Here is an 8,756-nt window from a genome sequence, read left to right on the forward strand (position 1 = left end):
AGCTCCCTGAGTCATGGAGCTCATGCTGTCTGTGTCTGTATCCCAGATGCCATTTTGGATATCACTGGTTTTGCTGGTTTGCAGTAGCCAACATGTCACCAAATGTGAGTCCACAAAACTCCACCATCATATACCACACAAGTGGTTGTAGCAGGACTCACTCCAGAAAGGTATTGATCAGAGACCTGTAGGTTGAGATAGGCACAGCCCCTGGCCATGAAACAGGGAAAGCTCATGCTAGATCTTGGTTAGGAAAGAGATCATTTTTTAAAAGGGTGAAATAAAAGTTCCATGCACATATGCTGAGGGTTAGGACAAATGACCCAATAACACAGGCACAGTAGCTATTAAGACATTGCTAGCTAACACAGTTACTAACCACAGCAGTTTATCCCATCCAGAGATTGTGATAGTAGTTTTCATATGACCTCTGGCAAGCCAATCAGATATAAGCAGAAGTTTCTGAGTGGGGCTTTCTGGGAAAGATTTCTCAAAAGGAGATTAACAGATGGCATACTCTTTACCTTTCTCCTCCCTAGAAAGTAAAAGAAAGCTACGCCAGCTATCTTACAACCACAGAATGAAAAGTACATGTTAATGGAAGAAGAAAGAGAGTCCTGGACAATAAGGATGTCTTTGAGCAGCTGCACCAGCCTTGGACTTACAGATGTTAAGTGGAGAAAAGATAATCTTTATCTGTTTAAACCACTGGTGATTTTTTTTCCTACCATGAACACAGTTATTGATTGATTAAATCAATAACTAATTCAGATAGAATCTAGTGCCCTAGAATAGGCTATTGCAAATAACAACCCAAAATACAGAATTGCCTGAGGAGAGGACACACAGCCAACCATCAACAACCCAAACACTCCAGGCTGCCCTACAGATACTTTTGTCACGTAGTGGCAAAAATCATGACTTAACTTATTCTGGAACACAGATCAGGAGTTCTACACAGGATATAGTTTAGTTTTTTTTTTTCAAAAATATATTACTTGTTGATAAAAATTATACATACCATGTGATTTTTTTTTAATTTATTTTATTTTATTATTCATATGTGCATACAAGGCTTGGGTCATTTCTCCCCCCTGCCCCCACTCCCTCCCTTAGCACCCACTCCACCCCCTCCCTCTCCCCCCCACACCCTCAATACCCAGCAGAAACTATTTTGCCCTTATTTCTAATTTTGTTGAAGGAGAATATAAGCATTAATAGGAAGGAACAAGGGTTTTTGCTGGTTGAGATAAGGATAGCTATACAGAGGATTGACTCACATTGATTTCCTGTGCATGTGTGTTACCTTCTAGGTTAATTCTTTTGGATCTCACCTTTTCTCTAGTTCCTGGTCCCCTTTTCCTATTGGCCTCAGTTGCTTTTAAGGTATCTGCTTTAGTTTCTCTGCATTAAGGGCAACAAATGCTAGCTAATTTTTTAGGTGTCTTACCTATCCTCACACCTCCCTTGTGTGCTCTCACTTTTATCATGTGCTCAAAGTCCAATCCCCTTGTTGTGTTTGCCCTTGATCTAATGTCCGCATATGAGGGAGAACATACGATTTTTGGTCTTTTGGGCCAGGCTAACCTCACTCAGAATGATGTTCTCCAATTCCATCCATTTACCAGCGAATGATAACATTTTGTTCTTCTTCATGGCTGCATAAAACTCCATTGTGTATAGTTTTAAAACAGTTGGGACATTTCAGAATGTCAGAATATGATGATGTGATTTTAGCTTGCAATTTTCAGTCAAAACCTATCCCCACCCTCCCCAAGAAAGGATAAACTCAAACTAGAACAAGCCAGGCTGCTTGTAGAAATAGAAAAGAATACAACATCACTGAAGTACACTGTGCCTTCAGCAAGAAATCTAGACTAAGATTCCCCAGTTAGAATTCTTGCAGGGTGAAAAAGGTAATTGCTTTTGTACCCCATACTAGAACTGTTGCATATTGTGAAGTAGCAGCCTTAACAGAAAATAAGGTTGGTGACCCTGGACTTGCTAAGCACATTCCATTGAAAGTTCTCTAACAGGAAAATAAGGGAGGTGGGGATAGGCTCAAACCAAAGTTAAGTATGATCTCCCTATCAAAAAGGATATCCCAAATTGCTACAGAGAAACAGCCTTTAAACTAAGAAGAATGTTCCAACATAGAAGCCAAACAAAAATCCTCAGTCTTCAAAATTAAATGAATTTTTATAGTTGTTCACACTTAAATCTATTGAACTCAACCAGACCAGAAACTTACTAATTTTCTGAGAGAAACAAGATGCCAAAGAAAACCCAAGCATCCAGGCAATGACTAGTAACTGTATTACCCTAAGACAATCATCAGGACCATAATGACAACAGGATGCCACAAGCACAGAAAAATTCAGAGAAAAAGTGAGATCTCTAAATTAAAAATACAATAACATATTTTTAATTCATAAGAAGAATTAGAAGATTAAATTTGAAGAAATCAAATAAAAGAGAGTATTTTAATGAAGAAAATACATAGGAAAAAAGGAAATGAGAGGTACCAAACAATCCAACAGTCAAATAATAGGAGAATCAAAAGGAAAATTAAAGAAAAAAGCATTAAAGAAACTATTCAAAAAACAATGCTCAGGACTGAAGAATGTGAGTCCAAATTAAAGAACTCATCTATTTCTCAGCACTACTATACATGAGATAAATAGATCTCTACCCAACAGGTCACTAGAAAATTTCAAATCACTAAAAACAAAAAGGGAATCCCACAAGTCCAGAGAGGAAAGCAGATCATAGACAAATGACCAGAAAAGAGAAAAGCTGCAGATTAGAAACAGAAAGCAATACTTCAAAACTTTAGAGCAATTATTTCTATTAGGAAAAACTCCACTCACAAAGAAAGCTCAGGAGAAAAGTCTCAATTCCATAGAGCAAAGTTTAATGGCAGGCCCAAATTGCCAGGCTGGCTGGGGAAAGATGGCGCAGCAGCGAATCTGGGCCAGGCGTGGCTTTTACAGAAGAGGAAGGTTAAGGAAGTTAGCGCATGTGCAATAGTCTCTGGTAAGGGTGGGGCTGGGTGGGGCTGTCTTAGAGCTCGGGAATTTCTGTTAAGGGCGGGGCTGTCTTTGGGAGTTTCTCAAGTGAGGTTTGAGGATAAAATGGCCAATGATTTATAAATGGCGATGTTATTATTTTATCAATTTCCATCTAAGAATTTCCATCCAGCCACATTTGTAAGTGGAAATGAAGACAAGATCAGGCTTTTAAAAATTTTAAATTTAGCCTTTCTCTGAAAGGTGCAATGTATGCACTCCAAAAGAAATGAAGAAGTTAGAAAAAGGAATAGTTGAGGCACAAGAAATTGGAAATGTAATACCAAAGAGAAGTGCAGGAAATCATACAGATGGGAATGAATAAAGGTAGATGCTAGGACACAATTTGTATAAAAGTCTACCAGTCCATACTGGAGTAGGTTATAACCCTCTAGGAAAGGCTTTCATGAAAATTAATAAGGTAGAATATCTACTATGAATAAGAGAAGAAAACTTTAAAGTAATTTAGGATTGAGTTATTGATAAATACATAGAAAACTAAGGACTAGAAGTGTGGTTCAAATGGTAGAGCACCTGCTTTGCAAGCACAAAGCCCAGAATTCAAATCCCAGTTCCACCAAGAAAGAAGAAGGGAGAGAGGGAAGGAAGAAAGGAAAGAAAGAGAAAAAAAGAAGCAAACAAATAGAGAGAGAAAGGAAGGAAGGAAGGAAGGAAGAAAAAGAATTTTTTTAGAAAAGATATTCAATCCAAGGGAAACAAAAATGTTAAGGTAATCATAATTAAACATGGCTCACCTCTAAATATGCATTTTCAAAATAATGCAATGAATACTGACTTAACCAAAATAATGATGCAAGTAGGGTATGAGAATGGAAAGATGAGAACGTGCACCTGAAGGAATAATAAGGAAAATAAGAGCTGAATCTTCATATTCCACAATAGGACATAAATTTGTTAGAGTGTTTTAGCAAGGTAGTGATAAGTACCAGAGGAATTAAGTTCAAATTTTAGAAGTGCATGCCTCTAGGGAAAAGAAAATGGAAGTCAGAAGGAATGGGCACAACTATCGTCTTCAGCAAATTCTTTGGCTAAAGACTCCTTAAACAATGTTAATATGAAATTTTTATTAAAATAAGTGCATTAAAATTTAATAATAATAAGCTGGAGACACCTGCCTAGCAAGTATAAAGCCCTGAGTTCAAATCCCAGTACCACCAAATATATATATGAAACCAGTCTAAATGTCTCAAGTGCATTGAAACATTTCACAGAATTATAAATAATAATAAACATTTTAAAACTCAATCTCACTAGTGATTGAAAAGGTGCTATCAGATATTTTTACAATTACAATTAACATTCGTGGGAAAGATTAATATTAACAATGATAACCTGTTTGTACAGGGTAGATAGAAACATCATTCCACCATTCATGTAAATACACATCTATATAACCCTCAGATGGCCTCTTTACAGTAGTTTGAGTAGTTTCAAAAGTATTAAAGTACTCGTAAACTTTGATGCTGCCATTGGAATTTATCCTGAAGAAGTACTCAGAAACCAGGCATGGTAGGACACACATGTAATCCCAGCACTCAGGAGGCTAAGGCAGGAGGATTGTGAGTTTGAGAACAGTCTGGGCTACAGAGCAAGTCTGATGCTGGCCTGGGCCACAGAGTGAGACCCTTTCAAAAATAAATAAATAAATAAATAAAAAGAAGTAAGCAAAATGTGCCAAAGGTTTATACACAAGGTTGACTGACTTTCTCCACTTTGCTCATAATAGCAAAAAAAAAAAAAAAAAGCTAGAACAACTAATATATCCCACAAAAGCAGAATGTATACATACAATATAGAATGTACTATTTTGCCTTTATTAAAAGAGATGATGCAAGGTGAAGATTTAGCTCAGTGGTAGAATAGTTGTCTAGCATGAGCAAGGCCCTTAGTTCAATCCCTAGCACCACAAAAAAGATTGGTTTTTAATGAAAGTAATGAGGTAAATGATATTAACCTGGAGAAACGATCACAAATATTTTAGTTTTTAAAAATTAGGTTCACATTTTTGTTAAAAATAACTGGGCTTTATTAAATAAGAAAAATGATATGCAACAAAACTCCTTTATCTCTATCCACAGTATTTTAGACTGTTTTTAGTTAATACATATAAAACACTTAGAATAGTACCCAACATATAGTAGGCACTATCTATAATGTTTGTGATGACTAGCTATCATAATTACCTGTAATTTTTGATTTTTAAAAAAATGACTACTTTTTACTTAGACATTTAAAACTGTAAGTGGAAACTAAAAGAAGAAAGCAATGATTCCAGTAAGCCTAATTGGCAAAAATTTCACTATATCCAAGCAGAGCACACAGAATCCTTGTGTGCATGAAGACCATGAGAGTTCACAAAATGGGTGAATTGACTTTGTGATTCATGAGGGGTTTTTTTAATCATAAAGGGAAAGACCTCCATGGTGATTGTACTGGAAAAGGTAGAGAAATAGGGAGAAGAAGAGTTAGAAAAGAGGCATCTCTGGTAGTTAGAGCCCAAGTAGGAAACAGACAGCACTAGCAAATGGAAGTAGTATGTGCAATCCATCAAAAAGACCATTTACAAAAGTGTGGGTAAGACTTAGAGAACCAAAAAAAAGGAAGCTGTCATGTTCCCAGCCAAAACATCAGGATACAGTTACTGCAGTTCTGCCGGAAGGAACTACAAGAGGGGGCAGTTATCCCCATCTGAGAGAATGGCTATCGGGCAGTCTGGAGAAGATCCATGTCAGGAGCTGTGGCTCTGTGTAGATCAACAAAGGACAAGGCAACTCAGACAGGTCAGACTCACTGTGCAGAGACAGGCACAGAGAACAATACAGTGTGCTTCTGGAAGAGCAAAGGTAAAGCATTCAACAAGGTATCCCATATGGGGCATGAATTCCATCCCTCAACAATTCTTCTAGTTGCCATCCTAATCTTGGCAGAATATATCAGATGCCACATAAAGGAAATAGTCTACCACATGCCTACTTTTTATTAACTAGTGTATATTAAGTGTACAAAGTAGTTTCATTGCATATAATGTACTCTGTTCAAATTCACCCCCTCTATTACTCTTACTTCCCCACTCTTTTAAACAGTCTTTAAAAGGTTTCATTATTCTATTTTCATACCTACATCCAAAGTACTTCAATTATATTCACCCCTCATCATACTCCCCTTTCAAACAATCCCCATTTTACATGACTCAACTTGACTCAAGAACACAGCTAGCAGAAGGCTCTCTCAACAAATGTTTACCAAGCTCTCTAAGGCAAGGGAAAGCATGGTGAATTATTAAAACTCATTAACTCTTAAATCTTCTCTCTGGAACTACACACATCAATCACTTCAGATCACATTTTATTGTACAAAAGAAATTGTGGCTGAGTTCAAATGGGCAGAGTAAAACAAGCTTACCGATATGTGCAGAGTGAAAGAAATTTCATTTTTGATCATGCCTAATGACTAATGTGTATGTTTCAAGATATTTGTTTCACATTCTTCTTAGGAAACTATAAAATAAATAAATAAAACTATAACATGAGTCAAAAATGTTCTTAAAGTAACAAAAATTATAATCATTTATTATAGGTATCAGCAGATATTTGAAACTACTGTAGCAAGCTGAGAGATTTTTCAGAGACTGGACAGGGTCTAAAGACCTTCACAAAATAGTTCTTTCTTCCCTTCAGATTTCTCTTAAATGGATCAAACATTAACACTGGTAGTCACACTAGGAAGCAGCCAATCATGGGCCGAATATGTGTCCACAGAGGTTAGCCATGCAATAGAAAAAGGAGTCATTTTATTCTTTCTGATTTAATAGGGCATGGGAAATATGGGTTCTCCCCTCATGTAACAATGGAACTTTCCTACTTGCTCTGCAGGTTTCAGATAAAATGTCATTTGGTCAGAAACCTAACCTGAACACTTTACACAGAATGACACCCCTCCATCTCTATTTTATTTAATGCACTTTATCTTCATAGCCCTTGCCACTATCTGTTAGCTCTCATTTATTTATTTCTTCCTACTCATTAGAATGCAAACTGCAAGGATTTTCAATACATCCCCAGGTACTTACTAGAAAAGTTATTAGCACATAGTAGGCTCTTACTAAATATTTCCAAATAAATAAATTACTACATTAGAGTTCTACTTGGTGTGTGTAGAAAGGTTAGCTTTTAACTCTGAAGGGATCTCAGCAAATCCTTAGGAGGGCCTCAGCAAGAAGATCTCTACCTATAGGAGGAAGCATGTGTGATAGTTTGTAGGCTGCTAGACTCTGACTATGCCCATTTTGAACATCTCATATAGTGAACATCATTCTGACAATCCCGTGCCTTAATCAGGGCCTTGCTGAATGTTTTTTCTTAGTCTCAAATATTCCACTTCATTCATTCAATGTAGGTTAAGAAGAACATGTTGCACACACACAGACACACACAGACACACATATGTAAATATAAATATGGATGTATAAATGTGCGCAGGATCCACAGGAAACGCTCTGGACTAGAGCTGGGTAAGTGGTCACTGGTTCCCTTAGTCCTGGTATCCATTTTTTAGAGTCTTCCTAAAATCTGCTCTCCCTTCTATTGTCCGGCAAGTCAATGACTCAGGAAACATTCCCTGACCCCTGGACTAGGCCAAGTACCACTATCAAGCCTTCCTGTACCTTCTAAAGTGCCTCCATTGCAGACATACTCTGAGCTCCAGGAAATCAGGAAGCAGCATATCTGTCTTCTGCTGTATGTCCACTGACTTGCAGTGTCCTCATATCATATGTACCCTGTCAATAAATATTAAATGAAAATTTATGTGGTGAATGAATGAGTAAAGGAATTAATGAAATGGAATTATGGTAATCTAAGAAATCCATGACTTTAGATGTAGTGCAAATACAGCAATGTTGTTGGACTTGGGTCACGTGACAAGAGGAGAACACATATGGGAGGCGTGGGGATAGGTAGTAAATGCAAAACATGAAAGCGTTTGATGTCCCCACTGCAGAGGAACTGATACAGAAACCTTAAAGCCACAGAGGTCAACATGAGAAGGGGATCAGGAACCAGTGTAAGGATCAGTTAGAGATGATCAACTTGGGTTGTAACACATTTGTACGTGGAAGCAATGCTAGGAATCTCTCTGTATAGTTACCCATAACCCAACTGGCAAAAACACTTTGTCTTTCATACTATGCTTATGTCTTCTCTTCAACAAAATTAGAAATAAGGGCAGAACAAGTTCTGCCTGGAAATGAGGGGGGAGGGAGAAGAGGGTGAGGGTGGGGGGCAGGGGGGAAAAATGACCCAAACAATGTATGCACATGTGAATAAATGAATAAAAAAAAAAAGAAAAACACTGAAAAATAAAGAAGAAAATAATAAAGTAAAAAAAAAAAAAAGAAAGAAAGAAATCTGTGGGCACATCAGATGCTGTCTATATAATGAATCAGTAGTTCCCTATGTACATGTACTACATTTCAAATGTGTACAGATATTTCTGACATTCATGAAATACAAATTTACTTAAAAGGTATTGAAACTTGGTATGGTGGCCCACATCTAAAATCCCAGCATTTGGGGTACTGAGGCAGGAGGATTGCAAGTTCAAGGCCAGCCTAGGTAACAGTGAAACTCTGTCTCAAAAAAGGGAGGGGAAGTATTGAATTGATTGTAA

Source organism: Castor canadensis, chromosome 2 (assembly GCF_047511655.1).
Source record: "Castor canadensis chromosome 2, mCasCan1.hap1v2, whole genome shotgun sequence".
Classification (NCBI taxonomy): Eukaryota; Metazoa; Chordata; class Mammalia; order Rodentia; family Castoridae; genus Castor; species Castor canadensis.